This window comes from Moschus berezovskii, chromosome 18 (genome assembly GCF_049115385.1).
Source record: "Moschus berezovskii isolate FMDL1 chromosome 18, NW_MosBer_1.0, whole genome shotgun sequence".
NCBI classification, from domain to species: domain Eukaryota; kingdom Metazoa; phylum Chordata; class Mammalia; order Artiodactyla; family Moschidae; genus Moschus; species Moschus berezovskii.
This window is the reverse complement of record NC_142477.1, coordinates 64,095,520-64,113,843: the sequence shown is the minus strand read 5'-3', so window position 1 is coordinate 64,113,843 and position 18,324 is coordinate 64,095,520. Positions and strand designations below refer to the sequence as shown.

At 41.8% G+C, this 18,324-nt stretch overlaps 1 pseudogene; it reads left to right on the top strand.

The window, feature by feature from the left end:
* The first annotated feature begins 15,128 nt into the window (after positions 1 to 15,128).
* LOC148775001 (interleukin-2 receptor subunit beta pseudogene) overlaps positions 15,129 to 18,324 on the top strand; it is an 81,676-nt pseudogene continuing 78,480 nt past the window's right edge.

Genomic DNA, 18,324 nt, shown 5'->3' with positions numbered 1-18,324 from the left:
GCGACCCGCGCGCCCCGATACCCGGCGGCGGCCGAGCGCGGCCGGCGGGGGCGCTGGCAGAGCCGCGGTCGCGCTAGGCCGCCACCTCCCCCTCGCCGCCGCCCCCGGAGCCGGGCGGCGGGGTTATTGTCTCGACAGAGCCTGCCGCGCCCTTCGCCTGCGCCGCCGCCGCCGCCGCCGCGGCCGCCCCGAGCCGGAGCCGCGGGTCCCGGCTGGCTCGATGGCGGCCCCCTGCCCGGGCCGTCCGATGGGCTGTCCGTCCTCCCGTCCGTCCCTCCCCGCCTTCCCTCCTCGCCCTCGAGCCCGCTTCTCCTCCTCCCGCTTTCCCGCCGCCGTCCCCGCGCGCCCCTCCTCGTTCTTCTTCCCGGGCGGCGCTGGCTCCCCCGGGAAGCGCAAAGGCTGCGGGCGGGCGGCGGCTGCGTCTCCGCAGGAGCTCGCGGGGCCGCGGCGGGGGCCGAGGCTGCGTCCCGCGCCGCCGCGCCACCTTCCCTCGAGCGGGAGACTGCGAGGGGCGGGGAGGGGAGGGAGGGAGCGCAGAGAAAGGAGGAGGAAGCGGGCTGGGGCGCCGCGGAGTCACCGCCTCACAGGCCCCGGCGACGAGGGGGGAAGAGCAGCGCGCGGCGGCGGCTCCGCGGCGGGGGCGGGGCGGCCTCCCGCGGGCTTCGCCCCGACCGCCAACAGCCGGGCCGGAGGCCGGCGCGAGCCAGTCACCGCGCGCGGGGGCGGGGCGGGCCGACGTCGGCGGCGGCGGGGGGCGGTGGGCCGGGCCCGGGGGGCGGGGCCGGGGGCTCGCTGGCGAGGCCCGCTGCAGCCCAGGCCCCAGAGGCCTGCCTGCCGCTCCCCGGCTCCCCGGGGTGGGGGACTCCGACGAGGTGGAGCCCGGCTTGCCCGGTGCCCAGTTTGGGAGACCGACAGTCTCCAGGCCTCCGCCACCCCGGCCGATTGAGTTTCTTTGTACGACAGTGATCGGTTCAAGTCCAACCCCGATTTCAAGGCTGCAGGTATCTCTTTCAACTGCAGCACTCCAACTTCCTCTAATGGCACGCTCGGTTTGCAGGAAACCACAGCGGCGGCTCGGAGAAGCTTCCCACGCCGGCCCTTGCTCCGAGCTTGCTCGCTCAGCAACGCAGCTCCTCCGAGTCTCCACACCGGCGGGGAGACAAAGCTGGCCCTGGGAGGGGAAAAATGGCCCGCGAAATTGCCTCAAGATAATGCCTTTGTTAGAGGAAACATTGGATACACTCCGATACGCGACGTAGGCTTCCAACCCTGGAGGTTTCGGTGGTGCAGTCGTTCAGTTTCGCTGGCCCTAGTGATTCAGCCTGGCAGCGTTTGCGTTTATTGCGGAGAGAGCTGCTTAGGCATTCTATCAACACATATGGCATAAAACGCCTCAACCATAACATTGCACAGTTTTTGCAGTTACTGCCTTACATATGTTAACAGACAAGACGGCCTTGTTTTACCCCGAGAAGGAACGCAATAGATATGAAACAAACCATTCCCCGCCCCCAGCCTCTGCTGTACTTAACAGCGTACAAGGATGGTAATTAGTCTAACTCTGTGTCCCTGAAGTCATTGCTTCAGTTCTTCCTTCTGTGTTCCAGAGATAATTATTTATAACCAAGTTTGAATAAAGAGCTGTATGCCCTACAGATGATTTTGGCTTGGATCCAAAGGAAGGAGTTGATAAAGTCCATCAAAGAATTATTTACCAAAGTGAGTTGTAGTGACAAACACTTGAAGTAACTCGGGAGACGTTCAAGGCGTTCTGTGAGGGTGGGGAGCTATTAACTACTTCAGGACTGCAAGAATTAACAGACCTAGGGCCTTAGCCTAAGAGCAGAAGTTGAAGGTTCACAGATAGTGCCAAAGTGTTCAGGTTTATTAAGTGCTGAACTGAAGGTAAAAGGATTAAACTGAAAGTTAGGAAGAGAAACGGCAGCCGGGTATACTAGTAATACCAAGCTAGTTATCCGTTTTGGCCATTGTATAAAAGTTAGCCTATTATATAAACTAATTTTAATCATCACAAGAAAAATCTCCTACCCCACTTTCAAAAACTGCTTTGAGTTTGCCCAGACTCAGTGGTAGAGCTCTCTCTCCTAAAGCAAGCCAGGATGGAGAGTCTCCAAGATCAGCGCCAGACCGGATGGCTTCTGGGATTCCAGTGTTGCCTCTGGTCTCAGGTTGGTTCAAGACCCCTTTGAATGTGGCATCATAGATTTAGGTAGACCTAACTTCCCGTTCCCCGTCCCAATCCTCAACCTAAATAAATAGGATCAGACCAGCCTGTGGGCTAGAACCTGCCCTGTCCCTCAGCCTCTTTTTTTATTTTTTAACCTTAGACTCCTACTGATTCCAGTAGGTTCCAATCTGAACCTATCTGGGCAATTACTACATAGGCTTAGAAAAGTACCTATAACCCAAAACCCCTCCTCCAATTCACCTAAAGTTTTGCCACTAGAGTTTAATCCCTTTGAGTGGTTTATTTCTCTAGCACAAAGCCATAATCCGAGGGAAAGGTAATATTTTAAGCCTTATTAGTCATTTATACCAATTCATCAGATTGTTTCCCCAAAGCAGCTTTTGATGAAAGGGAATATAGAGACAGCATATGCTGATGCTGAGTAGGTAGGAGAGGGAAGTATGTTTCATCCTTTGGGACCATTCACAGAGAGTAGAGCGGTAGAGACATTAAAGTGCCCCCCCCTCCCCGCAACTGATTGTTAAGTAAGTGCTACTTACTCATACTGCTAGAATGAGCCCCAAAACTCTGGCCTTAACAGAATGGAAGCCAGGACACACTTAACAGTGTTTCCCATTTGGGGCAGTTCCCTAGCGGTCCAGTAGTTAGGATTTGGCACTTGTACTGCATGGATCTGAGTTCCATCCCTGGTGGGGGAACTAAGATCCCACAAACCATGTGGTACAGACAACAACAACAAAAACAACCTATTTTGACATATTTCATTAATACACCCTTTGCAGAGTTTCTTCAGCAGAAATTCACACAGAAAGGTGAAAAGACAGCCCTATGATCAGGGGACTCAATAATCAAAAATAATGATTCATCTTTATTACTCATCGATGACTACTTAGTTCTAATTCTATGAGCAGCACATACAGATGGAGCCAACTCTTCCGTTTGTTCTTTTTATATAAGATATTTCTGCTCTGTGCTGTACAGATAAGTTTGTTTTGAAAATCCTACTATAGTTGAACTCAGATGTACTTAACACTTCAATTTATGATTAAAAGGAGAACTAAAACCCCACTTTAAATAAGAGTGCCTGTGATTCTGTAATAATTAACTGAACTCCAGGACCACCTTAGAGAGTAAACTAATAAATATCCGTTGATAGTATAGCTCAATCTTCCCCATTGTGATTCTCTAAATAATTCTCTGTGAAAGCAGGAATTCGTTCTTAGGGATTCCTCTTCCCAATGACTGGGCTCAGGAAAGGTCTATTAGAGATAAGTCACATATCTGAAGGAGAGCTGTAAGGCCTTAAACGTTCCAGGGAGTGCACATAGCCGGCATGTGGTGGCAGGGTGGGGGGAGATGCCGAGAGCCTACCCACTGTTTTAAAAAGAACTCCCCTGTCATTTCCCCCATGCTTGCCCAGCAGCTGTGGAAAAGCACTGTGGGCACAAAGTTAGCAGAAGGTGAGGAAAAGTTTAGCATGCTCGTTCTTTTCTCCCGTTCTCAACAACTGTAAATAATTGGTTACCTACAAACCAAAGTTTTTATCGTAGCAGTTTCGGGGAAAATCAACTTTTGAGCTAGAATAGTGTTATACTTGGGGGAAAAAATTGTCTAGAAACTTTAGATGAAGTAGATCAAAGTGCATTATAACACGTATTTTTAGTAGGAACTGACTTTCCTATTTTCACTTCCATCTTAGTGCCTAGATAGAGGGGGCAAGAGGTTAAGGTGGCAAGTGCGTGAGAAAGGACTTTGCGCTCAAAAGAGGAAGTACATACAGGAAGCAAAATTAAGAATTTTATAATATGCAAGGAATGGAATCATCCCTTCCATAGCATATTTCTTTCTTTCACACCTATTTTCAATAATATTTTATCAATCACAGGGAAGTCTGCCTCTACTTATGAAAAGGTTTTGAAGTATTCCCCCCAATATATGCTTGATAATTTTTTTCTATCTTATACATTTGGTAGCCTATTTTTTCAGACATCTAAATTTTCAGATGTCTTATGAAATTTTTAAGTATGGAGAAAATAAATGGTGCATGGTATTATTCTTGTGATCTCTGAAACAAGACTGCTTGAATTAGGAATGGCTACTGTATAACCTTGGCCAAGTTACTGAATATCTATAAACATAAGCTTGAGCTCCCTCATCTCTAGAATGGGGACTATAATACTAACTGTTTCATAGACTATTGGAAGGACTATGTAAGACAGTGCTCTTAAATTGCTGCTGCTACTGCTGCTGCTGCTAAGTCGCTTCATGCTGCTGCTGCTGCTGCTAAGTCCCTTCAGTCGTGTCCGACTCTGTGCGACCCCATAGACGGCAGCCCACCAGGCTCCCCCATCACTGGGATTCTCCAGGCAAGAATACTGGAGTGGGTTGCCATTTCCTTCTCCAAGTCGCTTCATGCTAGGCAGACTCAAACATGTTAGCTGTTATTAGTAGTGCAATTAAAATGCACTGATAATATTTACCATGCTGCCCCCACTGCTAAGGCAACCATACAGTGTATCATCCAACATAGAACACTTTTGAGAGTGAAAACAGACAATAATAATTACATGGGGACAAGAAATGTAAAACCAGGACTGTCATGGGCCACCTGAGGCAAATAGTCACCTTAATAATTTCCAATTTTATTACCATATTCTGATACACTTCCCCTCTCAGGTCTTCCCTGATATGAATCACAATCTGTTTCAGTTACATCACAATGTGCACACTTCTTTCTAAATGATAACAGTGTTAAGTCAACAAAAGAAAAGATTAAATACTGCTGCTTATTGTCCTTCCATGCAGGCTTTCACTTAATATTTCCTTTGGGTAGTGAAATTGCTGTTCTCCTACTCATTTAAGGCCACTTATAACTTTACATTTTTTTCTATGCATGTGTGCATGCTGTCGCTTCAGTCGTGTCTGACTCTTTTTGACCCCATGGACTGTAGCCTGCCAAGCTCCTCTGTACATCCTCCAGGCAAGAATACTGGAGTGGGTTGCCATTTCCTACTCCAGGGAATATTTCCCACCTAGGAATCAAAGCTGTGTCTCCTGCTACTCCTACATTGCAGGCAGATTCTTTACCACTGAGCCACCAGGAAGCCCTTTTTTCCTATAGTACTTTAAAAAAAATGTTTAACATCAAATATGTCGGGAAGCAACAGTTAGAACTGGACATGGAACAACAGACTGGTTCCAAATAGGGAAAGCAGTACATCAAGGTTGTATATTGTCACCCTGCTTATTTAACTTATATGCAGAGTACATCATGAGGAACGCTGGGCTGGAAGAAGCACAAGTTGGAATCAAGATTGCCGGGAGAAATATCAATAACCTCAGATATGCAGATGACACCATCCTAATGGCAGAAAGTGAAGAGGAACTCAAAGGCCTCTTGATGAAAGTGAAAGAGGAGAGTGAAAAGGTTGGCTTGAAGCTCAACATTCAGAAAACAAAGATCATGGCAGCTGGTCCCATCACTTCATGGGAAATAGATGGGGAAACAGTGGAAACAGTGTCAGACTTTATTTTTGGGGGCTCCAAAATCACTGCAGATGCTGATTGTAGCCAGGAAATTAAAAGATGCTTACTCCTTAGAAGGAAAGTTATGACCAACCTAGATAACATATTAAAAAGCAGAGACATTACTTTGCCAACAAAGGTCCGTCTAGTCAAGGCTATGGTTTTTCCCGTGGTCATGTATGGATGTAAGAGTTGGACTGTGAAGAAAGCTGATCGCTGAAGAATGGATGCTTTTGAACTGTGGTGCTGGAGAAGACTCTTGAGAGTCCCTTGGATTGCAAGGAGATCCAACCAGTCCATTCTAGAGGAGATCAATCCTGGGTGTTCACTGGAAAGACTGATGCCAAAGCTGAAACTCCAATACTTTGGCCACCTCATGCGACGAGTTGACTCACTGGAAAAGACTCTGATGCTGGGAGGGATTGGGGGCTGGAGGAGACGGGGACGACAGAGAATGAGATGGCTGGATGGCATCAGCGACTCGATGGACATGAGTTTGAGTGAACTCCAGGAGTTGGTGATGGACAGGGAGGCCTGGCGTGCTGTGATTCATGGGGTCGCAAAGAGTCGGACACAACTGAGCAACTGAACTGAACTGATGCCAAAAAAGAAAAAAATAGCCAGTACATGGGTATTAAGCATAACTTGAGATGTAGGATAAGGCTAAATGCCCTACTCTGAAATGCCAACTGTGTTTCATAAAACCTTGTTTTCGTTTGTTTTTTAGTTAAGCAGCAAATTATTCCTATATCAAAGTAAAATATCATCTCTATTTGTTGATGATGGCCATATAATTAGAATACCGAATAAATCTCAGCTAATCTAGCTCAGTCAGTATTTGGTAAATAATGTATCTCAATTGAATTTTCTGTAATAATTCTGAATATACTTTAACTCATACTTTCTTCCTTTGGAAAGAAATTTATTTTCTGGGAATTGACTGCAAATATACTTCAAAAATGCTGATCTCAATAGTGTATTTTAAAATGTTTCCTCTCTGTTTTTCTTGTCCAATCTCTGTTTTTATGCCATTAAATTTATGTCGACCGTCAGATCATAGAGTATTCTAGTTCTCTTAGTTTTTAATTACTTTTAATTTTCTTGTTCTTCCATTTTTTCTTTTAAAACAGATGCTACATTTCTCTTCCTTCTATCTTGGGAATCTCCCTTTGAGGGTTTTTGTTTTCCTATACAAAACTTTATATGGTACATTTTTCATATTTCCTGCTATATCGCATACCAAACTACTAACAAAAATGTCATTTATTTTCAAAAGGTTTGCACTTCTTTACGAAGAAGTAAATATATTGAGAAGAAATAGCTTTCAAATATTTTATAATTTTCAATGTAATTTTTCTTTTTCATTCTTGACATTTTATTTCATTTACCTGATTTCTAGCTACCCTTAGTCATAGACAACTGATATTTCTATTTTGTCTTCCTTAGTAATGAAACCTAGACTATAGATTTCTTGTCAATATTGTCATCTTGCAGAAAAGTTCTGGCAGAGGCGTTAGCATTTACTAGCTGGTGACCTTGGAAAAATCATTTAATCATGTGCAATAGTTCATGATCTATCAAATGGAAAATAAAACTCTGTCTTATCTACCTCATAGGGTTATTGTGGGCACCAAATGAGATGATGGACTTGAAAGCATACTATATAAACAAAAGCTATTTTTTTCTGTTATATCAATAGTGATACATTTCATCATTATCATCAAATAAAATATCATAAGCCATATTCAGTGTCCATTGACTTAGTAGCTTTATGATATGCATATTTTAGATTACATATTTTTAAATGCAGTGTCTATTCTCTGTAAAAAATTCACCTGCAGTGCAAGAGACACAGGAGATGCAGTTTCAATCCTTGGGTCAGGAAGATCCCCTGGAGAAGGAAATGGCAACCCACTCCAGTATTCTTGCCTGAAAAATCCCATGGACAGAGAAGCCTGGCAGGCTACAGTACAAAGGGTCACAAAGAGCCTGACATGACTGAGCGACTAAACACATATTCTCTTTAAAAGTCTATATCCTATCCGTTCAGTCGCTCAGTCGTGTCCAACTCTTTGCGACCCCATGAATCACAGCACGCCAGGCCTCCCTGTCCATCACCAACTCCCGGAGTTCACTCAAACTCATGTCCATTGAGTCGGTGATGCCATCCAGCCATCTCATCCTCTGTCATCCCCTTCTCCTCCTGCCCCCAATCCCTCCCAGCATCAGAGTCTTTTCCAGTGAGTCAACTCTTCCCATGAGGTGGCCAAAGTATTGGAGTTTCAGCTTTGGCATCAGTCCTTCCAATGAACACCCAGGATTGATCTCCTCTAGAATGGACTGGTTGGATCTCCTTGCGGTCCAAGGGACTCTCAGGGTCTTCTCCAACACTACAGTTCAAAAGCATCAGTTCTTCGGAGATCAGCTTTCTTCACGGTCCAACTTTCACATCCATACATGACCACTGGAAAAACCATAGCCTTGACTAGACAGACGTTTGTTGGCAAAGTAATGTCTCTGCTTTTTAATATGCTATCTAGGTCGGTCATAACTTTCCTTCCAAGGAGTAAGCGTCTTTTAATTTCATGGTTGCAATCAGCATCTGCAGTGATTTTGGAGCCCAAAAAAATAAAGTCTGACACTGTTTCCACTGTTTCTCCATCTATTTGCCATGAAGTGATGGGACCAGATGCCATGATCTTAGTTTTCTGAATACAAGAGCAGTATATACAAACTCAAAATTTATATAAAAATTTAAGACATTAATTCAGATGCCAAAATTTTAGTTTTAATAGTTTAGACACTGGCTAGATTTTACACTATGAAAATGTAGCTAGGCAAATTAGAAGTGATAGTTTCAGGGAGAATGTTTGGCCTACTTAAAATAAGCTTTTAAAACTTTACAATCTAAGAATTTTCAGTAGTGTTTGAATATGCAGGAAGTAGACCTTAGAAGTCATCCGGCACCTAGTCCAGCTCCATTTTATAGATGAGAGTAGATTTGAAGACTAGTAGCAGAACCATAATTAGAACCCAGTTCTCTTCCTGTCCAGTATATGTTTAGTGTATATCACTTTGGCAGCACATAGAAATTGCAACATGGGACAACCAGAAACCATCAATAAAAAGACACCATAAACAAAGTTAAAAGACAAATGGCAGTTTGAGAGAAAATATATGTAAGAAATAATAACTGGCATCCATAATATGTAAAGAGTTCTTACAATTCTAGAAGAAAGTAACAATCCAATATAGAAGTATTTACAAAATATATAAACCCACCAATACACATACATACAAAATACAAAAAGGAATAAACTTTTGAAACATGTAAGGGCATTAAAAATCAGAAACTTTAATTAAAAACCAGCATAACTGAAACCCTCGCTAGGTCTTGCTGTTATTATTGTAGTTGGGGTGATAGTTCATTTTCAGCAATCTCAGTGAGCAAAAGGAACTCCAGTTGGATGCATCAAAGGGTGCTCCTGTGACCTTGACTTTGACCCAATCTAATGACAAGTAAATGGGCATTAAACTCACTGAAACATGGTCCCAGAAGCCAGACACAATATTTCTGTCCATGAACGTGTGCAGAGAAGCCCAGCATCACCACACCAAAAGGGTCAGGACTCAGCACACACTCGCAAGACCCTCTTGCAGCATATTCCCCTAGGCCAGACCACCAGACTTCTGGATATGTATCTGCCACAGTTTGCCAAATTTCAAAGATTATATACTTTGGAAGCCATGGATTTTAAGATTTTAGTTTCTGCAAATATGGGCTGAACATGGTGAGATGGTAGCAAATTATCCTAGCAAATTGAAAGTGCTGTTTGGGCAGGTGGTAATAAATTAAGAAGCTTGGGATTAACAGGCTTCCCAGGTGGCTCAAGTGGTAAAGAATCTGCAATGCAGGAGACGTGAGTTTAATCTCTGGGTCAGGAAGATCCCCTGGAGGAGGAAATGGCAACCCATTCCAGTATTCTTGCCTGAAATATCCCATGGACAGAGGAGCCTGGCGGACTGCAGTCCATAGGGTTGCGAAGAGTTGGACATGACTGGGTACACACATATATACACACAGACACACACGGGATTAACCTATGCTCATCACTATGTATAAAACAGATAGTCAACAAGGACCTAAGGCAGAGCACAAGGAACTATACTCAATACCTTGTAATAGCCTGTAATGGAAAGAATCTGAGAAAGAAAAAAGAAGATATGTGCATATCCATATCCAAATTACTTTGCTGTTCATCTGAAACTAACACAATATTGTAAGTCAACTATACTTCAATAACAAAAAAAAAATTAAAGTGCTGTTTGTGTAGTGAGTTTAAGTCCCTGAAAGAAATTAATACCCAGTTCCCCCAGGTCCCTGGAATAAGGTTCTGTTGGGGCTGGAGAACCCTATGAAGGATCTGACACAAGTGCAGGAAAAGGACAGGAGAGAGGAAAGGAACAAAAGGAAGCCTCTCTCCTGCTCTGTAAGGGGGACTCTCAACCATTCACACTTCTTGAACTTGCTTCCTGCCAACAATTATAAAGACAAGTAATAGAGACAAAATATGCAATCAGGTAGGAGTAATTGAGAAAAAAGTAGGCTTAAAATAATTTCTTAAAAAAGACTGATGCAGGGGCTTCCCTGATGGCTCAGTGGTAAACAATCTGTCTGCCAGTGCAGGGGACTTGGGTTCCATCCCTGGTCCAGGAAGACCCCACATGCTGCTGAGCAACTAAGCTCATGCACCACAACTACTGAGTCTGTGTTCTAGAGCCCGGGAGCTGTAACCACTGAGTCCACGTTCCACCACAAGAGAAACCTTTGCAATGAGAAGCCTGAAAGCCGCAACTAGATGTAGCCCTGCTCGCCACAACTAAAGAAAAGTTTAAGCAGTAATGAAGACCCAGCACAGCCATCGATAAATAGATAATTTTTTTTAAAAAGACGAATGCACATCTAAAACTCGGAATACTAGGAATAAGTAAAATATTTGTAAAAGATTGAAATGTTTGTATGAAACACAACAGATTAAGGGAGAAGAAAAATGAGAGTTAAAAACCATTAGAAAGGGACATTCTTGGTAGTCCAGTGGCTAAGACTCTGTGGTCCCAATCCAGGGGGGCCAGGTTCGATTCCTAGTCAGGGAACTATATCCCACATGCTGCAACTACAGATCCTGTGTGCTGCACCTAGGACCCAGTGCAGCCAAATAAATATTTGAAAAAAAAAAAAACACATTAGAAAGAGCAAGTAGAGAAAAAAAAATTGTTTAAACTCTTCTAAAACCCAGAAAATCAGTTTCATTTCAATATATTATATATGGGGGGGGGTAAAAAAAATCACACTGACAGTAAGAGGACTGTGGATAAAGTGTGGATAAAGAGTCTAGGGAATCCCTGGCGGTCCATGATTCTGAGCTTCCACTGCAGGGGGCAGGGCTTCAATCCCTGGTGGTGGAAATAAGATGCCACAAGCAATCCACCAGTGTGGCCAAAAGAATTAAAAAAAAACAAAACACTCTAATATATCCCTCTATCCATCTGTCAATCAACAGTTGTGAACTGGTTAAAAAAGAAAGAAAACTGCCAGAGACCATTCAGTTTCTGAGTGAGTTTGATATTCCCAGGAAATGGGGTCCTACCACACCTGGAGCCCCCCAGGTAGAAAAGTCCTGGAACCAAGGGATACTCTGAAACTGCCTTGGGACACCTGGAGGTTTTTGGCTCCCCAGTGTCCTTCTTGGCTACTTGTGGAAGCAAGTACAGCGTCATCCGTGGTTCCACATCTGTGGGTAGGGAGAACTGACTTTCCTGTGCCATTTTATTTAAGGGACTTGAGCATCCACAGATTTGAGTATTTGCAGGCACCCTGGAACCAATCACCAACAACCCCCCCGCTCCCGCCCCTGGCAGACACCAAGGGGTGACTATTTCTGACTCCTACAGCTGGTCCAGGCAGCACAGCCTGGCCTCCGAAACCTTCTCCCAAGCTCTCCACTCCCTCCTCTTCTTGAATGCACCCTTATCAGAATAATAAATTATGTATCTAGTTAGTAGATAACCTCCTGCAAGATCACATAGGTAGGAAGCTGGAGAGCTGGAATATGAACCCTGCAATCTAAGACTAAAGTGTGAAGTGCCAACTATTCAGTTCTGTGCAGGACTGTAAGTACTTTTAATACCTGTACCAGTAGATTTTCCACATCATATAAAAGCCAACATTTTCACTTTTAGTCACGGGGGATTTTTTTTCTCTTGTAATTCACAACCTTCTGTAAAATAAAAACAAAAGCAGCTTTAATTTCATCTCGAAATACTTCCTGTTTCTTTGTCTTCCTCTTCCTCTGCTCCTTTAAAAACAAAAGTTGGTCTCTTGCTTTTCTTCTTTTTTCTTTCTCTTATAAAGGCGATGTGTACGTATTGCTGAAAAGCATACAAAATAAGTGGAAAATATCTTATAAAGTACAAACTACTAAAAATAAGAACCTGATAATGGTGTTATTCAACTGCCTGGGTATAATTCTAGAGGCCAGGTGATTTCAAAGACTTTTCTCCAGAACATAATGCTCATTATTTTAGCATCAATAAATAGCATCATTTAATAAATGATTATTTTAGCATCAATAAATGACTGTGCTAGATCCATAACTAGAGTTGTCACACATTCTTTATTTGTGAGACTGAGTAAAAAATGAGCCATTCCAATTCGATACTACAGTAATTTACCTTGATGTGTTTATCAGACTGTGTTTTCTCTTGACCTCATCTATAATCATTCCATCTCATTTTACCAAAAAACATTTGCATTGGAATCTTACTGATAATCATTCTCTACATATACATATGTCTAATGGAATAAAACAAAGAATAAGCATGGCTTCAATATTGATATGCTAAGTGGTGTCCAGCATCTTGGTGTTCTCTTTTTCTTTAGTGTATATATGACTCACTGATGCTTCTGAGTCAGTAGTAGAGAAGATAGTTTAAAAATCATTATCAATGTAAATTTTCATCTACAGACTCTACCTTTACTTTCTCACACCACTTCATTTAAAGTCTTTTGTGTTGAAAAGTTTGTAATAGTCCTAAAAGAAGGTGTTATGTGTTTCATCTGTTGTTCCAAAAGAAGCGAAAAACAAGACTATTAACCCGCTGTGTAATCCCTGCACAGTCTACAACGCTTTTCAGTGGGAAGCCAAGCTCTGCCAAGAGTAGGGAGAACTGCAGTTTAAACATTACAGGGTCAAGTTCAACATTTGTTCCATTCACAGAACTCCCACTGACATCAATAAACGTTTTGTGCAGAGTAGAATTTCTTCCTCAGTTAAGTGATTTCTGTAATGCTTTCTATTTTTCCAGAACATATCCTACAAAGAATGTAATAAAGAAAATATATGTAGCACTCCTCCTATTTTTTTTTAGGTCTATCCTTTATTTCAATAAAACGTCATCTACAAAAATGCATTTTTCTCATAGAACATGATTTAAAAGGTAAATAAAATTTTGCAGAGAATGAGAAACTTTTAGATCATTTTAAACTCATCTGCTTGCGATTATATATATACATGGGCTTCCCTGGTGGCTCAGTGATAAAGAATCTGCTTGCAACATAGGAGCCACAGGAGACTTGGGTTCGATCCCTGAAGCGGGAAGATAGCATGGAGGATGGCATGGCAACTCACTCCAGTATTCTGACCTGGAGAATCCCATGGACAGAGGAGCCTGGTGGGCTACGGTTCATAGGGTCACAAACAGTTGGACACAACTGAAGTGACTTAGCATGCATACATATAGAGAGAGCTTTGCGTGCAATATAAAAATCACAACTGAATTCAGTCAGAAGGCTTTGACTCTGAAATTTTGTGCCGTATGATATATCATTGATTGGAAGCTTGGAGTTCTTAAACTTATTAGACCAAGATATGTGGAACTAAATATCAATTGCACAAATATTCCTACGTAAATAAAATCATCTAAATAGGAAAAGTGAAGGCACTGAATTTTATATAATGGTTGAAAGGATAGGCAGTCTATATCAATGAAGAGTATGAACACACAATGTAATTTTTTGTTAAGTAAAACAGCAATGTCAATTAAAATTAATAAAGTATTTTAATAAATGTATAGTTATAACTTACAATTAGCCCATTGCTTCTGTGACTTATAATTTTAAAGGAACTTTAAGGGGAAATAAAATATTAGAATATTAAATTTTAAGGGAAAGAGAATATTAGATTTTCTTTCCTGGCATAGCTATAGAAATTATCTGTATTGCTTCTATCAGTTTGGGAAATTACACATTAATTTATATTATGAATGAATTTCACCATAATTTAAAGTCATCTTTGACTTTTAAAATTTAAAAAGAAAATCTGAAGCTTCTTATAGACACAGAAATCTGGCATATGTTTTGCTTAATCTTCAGAAATATTTTAAAACAGAGTGCATTCCAAACATCATTAGTATTCTATAAAAAGCATGGGCATGACACATTTCACACTTCGCATAAGGGAGATGCTCCTATTTTTCTGTAGCCCAGGAAAGTTTATAAAAAGGCAATCAGGGAAAGGAGAAAACTGATAGAAAGTAAAAACAAAATGGAAAAGAAAATAGGCACTCTGGCCTACGCAACAACTCACTTCTTGTTATCTCCAAAAATCACCCAATTGCAACATTTTAGAATGAATTTTAGTTTCTACAGAGGTTCCATTTCTCCTGCAAACTGTAAGGATGACAAGCCTTTCAGAGAATCATGAGGTCACCCCAACTATAACTTATTGATGGTAAGCTCACCATTAATAAATGCAGTAAAAACTTCCAAGTAATTTAAACATGTATCAGATGTCACCAGCATCTGTGGACCCGGTAGAGGGCTGAACATTTCAGGTGTGGTAGTGTGGTACCTCATTAGGTAATTTAAAAGATACCGAGTTATGAAGTTTTAAGATTACTCTGTAAGCTATATGGGAATTTCAGAAGGAATCAGTTGTTCCATGGTCTTAGGAATCGGAAAAAGTCCCTACTTAGGAATAACCATGATAAAGAGACTGTCAATTCTTTTGTGGTCTTTTGCATTGAGGACTGTTCACCAGATGTGTGGGATGATGTGGCAGTTTTTAAATACGTCTACAAATTCCTTGACATTCCTCTCACCAAAAAATGCAATCTATGAACTTTCTCTTTGAAAATGGGCTGGCTTTTTCTTCTGCTTCATCCTCTGGAATACAGAGGAAATGACAGTCCTGAGAATTCCCAGGTGAGGGGATAAAAGGAAGTGTGCTTCCACTGTGCTCACTGAAATACTGGCCTTTGAAAACATCAGCTACCAAATAAATACTCTATCTGCCCTCACACTTAATGAAGTGTGAGAAAGGTCAAATTCGCCCACATGGAGAGACCTCATGGAGAGGCCCTGTGGTTACATATAGGAATTGAGAAAGAGAGCGAGCTGCCTGACCAGTCGCTAGCTAGTCCAGCCTCTCTTGCCACTCTGCCCCGCACTGCCCCTGTCTCCCACCCCAATTCTGGTGAAGTTCCAGCCATCAACACATGAGAAACTGTGAGAGCCAGGACTTCCCAGACAAGCTCTTCCCAAACTTCCAACTCAGAGGATGATATATACATAGCAACAGTAACCAAAACAGATAAAAACTTTTTAGTTAAAAATTTTGGCAGGGGTATTGAAAATTTTCAGATACATTCTGGAGGTCATATAATGAACTTTCATGTATAATTACCCAGATTCAACACATTAAAATTTTTCCCACACTTGCTCCACCTGTTCTCCCCATTTTTTCCTTTGCTGAAATATTTTAAACTTTATCACAGATATTGTGTCATGTCAAGTGTCATATGATGCTTCAGTTTATGTACGTGTGTTCTGTTACCCAGTGGTGTCCAACTCTTTGCGGACCCACGGACTGTAGCCCACCAGGCTCCTCTGTCCATGGGATTTCCCAGGCAAGAATACTGGAGTGGGTGGTTATTTCCTCCTCCAGGGGATCTTCCCAACCCGGGGATCAAACCCACTTCTCCAGCATCTCCTGAATTGCAGGTGGATTCTTTTAGCGCTGAGCCATTGGGTAAGCCTGATGCTTCAGTATGAATATCTTTAAAAACAGACATTTTCTTACATAACCAATATGTCATTATCACACTTAACAAAATTAACAATAATTTTCTGGGATCATTTAAAATCTAGAGCATAATCAAATGTGATGCTTGCCTCAAAAAAATGATTTTACATCATTTCTTAGAATAATGATACAAATAATGTCTACATACAGTATTTGGTTGTTGTGCCTCTTGGCCTCTTTTCGTCTAAACAGTCATTCCCACTCCTCCCCCTTCCCTTCTGCCATTAACTAGTTGCCGAAACCAGATAAGCAGTCTTAGGAATGTCTGTTTCCTTGCAGTGTCATTTAACTGGCTCCTTTATCCCCTGTAGTCCTGTAAATGAAAGTGAGATCAAAAGGATTGATTAGATTCTGAGTCAATTTTTTGCCCTCCACAGGGATACTTGATAAGTATTGTGTTGTTAGCAATGTATCACTTCAGGAGGCATGCGATATCTGGTTGTTCCACTTTTTTTACTCTTGGTCAAGCCACCAGGCTTATGGAATCTAGTTCCTTGACGGAGGATCAAACCTGTGCCTCCTACAATGGAAGCATAGCATTCTAACCACTGGATCACCAGGGAATTCTCTGGTTGTTTCAATTTTAGTGATGCTAAGATTGATCCCAGCTGAGCTATTTAAAATCCTAAAAGATGATGCTGTTAAAATGCTGTACTTGATATGTCAGTAAATTTGGAAAACTCAGCAGTGGCACAGAACTGGTAAAGGTAAGTTTTCATTCCAATCCCAAAGAAGGGCAATGCCAAAAAATGTTCAAACTACTGTACAATTGTGCTCATTTCACATGCTAGCAAGGTAATGCTTAAAATCCTTCAAGATAGGCTTCAACAATACATGAACCCAGAACTTCCAGATGTACAACCTGGATTTAGAAAAGGCAGAGGAAGCAGAGATTAAATTGCCAACATTTGTTGGAACATAGAGAAAGCAAGGGGATTCCAGAAAACATCTGTTTCTGTTTCATTCACTCTGCTAAAGCCTTTGACTGTGTAGATCACAACAAACTGTGGAAAATTCTTCAAGAGATGGGAATACCAGACCACCTTACCTGCCTCCTGAGAAATCTGTATGCAGGTCAAGAAGTAACAGAACCAAACATGGAGCAATGGATTGGTTCAAAATTGAGAAAGGAGTACAACAAGGCTGTATATTGTCACCCTGCTTATTTAACTTCTATGCAGAGCACATCATGGACTGGATGAAGTACTAGCTGGAATGAAGATTGCCAAGAGAAATATCAGCAACCTCAGATATGCAGATTATACCATTCTAATGGCAGAAAGTGAAGAGGAACTAAAGAGCATCTTGATGAGGGTGAAAGAGGAATGAAAAAGCTGGCTTAAAAGTCAACATTCAAAAAACTAAGATCATGGCATCCAGTCACATCACTTCATGGAGAATAGATGGGGGGGAAAAAATGGAAACAGTGGAAGATTTTATTTTATTAGGCTCCAAAATCACTCTGGACAGTGACTGCAGCCATAAAACTAAAAGATACTTGTTCCTTGGACGGAAAGTTATGACAAACCTAGACAGTATATTAAAAAGTAGAGACATTGCTTTGCTGATAAAGGTCAATAAAGTTAAAGCTATGGTTTTTCCAGTAGTCATGTATGGATGTGAGAGTTGGACCATAAACAAGACTGAGCATTAAAGAATTGATGCTTTCAAAATGTGGTACTGGAGAAGATGCTTGAGAGTACTTTGGACATCAAGGAGATCAAACCAGTCAATCCTAAAGGAAATCAATCCTGAGTATTTACTGGAAGGACTGATGCTGAAGCTGAAACTCCAATACTTTGGCCACCTGATGCAAAGAGCTGATTCATTAGAAAAGACCCTGAAACTGGGAAAGATTGAAGGCAAAAGGAGAAGGGGGTGGCAGAGTATGAGATGATTGGATGGCATCACTGACTCAATGGACATGAGTTTCAGCAAACTCCTGGAGATAGTGAAGGACTAGGAAACCTAGGATGCTGGAGTTCATGTGGTTGCAAAGAGCTGGACACAACTGAGTGACTGAACAACAGCAAAGATTGATCAGTCATGGCCCCGTGGCCTTATTATCCTGCATGTTAAAACTCCCGTCCACCGTTCAGTGAAGGTTTCATTCAATAATACGGTTTCCTGAACAAGTATTTCATAATTGCTACTGGGTGTCACTGCTTCTAGGCCTTTTCAGTACATATAGTAGGAAATATCTATACTTGAAAAGGAAAATATACTGATAGTTATGCTATTTCTAACTCAAACATGACATTAAAACAATGTAATCCTGTAGGATTTGTTTTAACTTAGATTTTCTATTTATTTCTCTTACATTGAAACCTTTGTTTCTAATGTCAACATAATTACTTATTTGCATTAACTTATAGTATATTTTCGGAGAAGGCAATGACAAGCCACTCCAGTACTCTTATCTAGAAAATCCCATGGATGGAGCAGCCT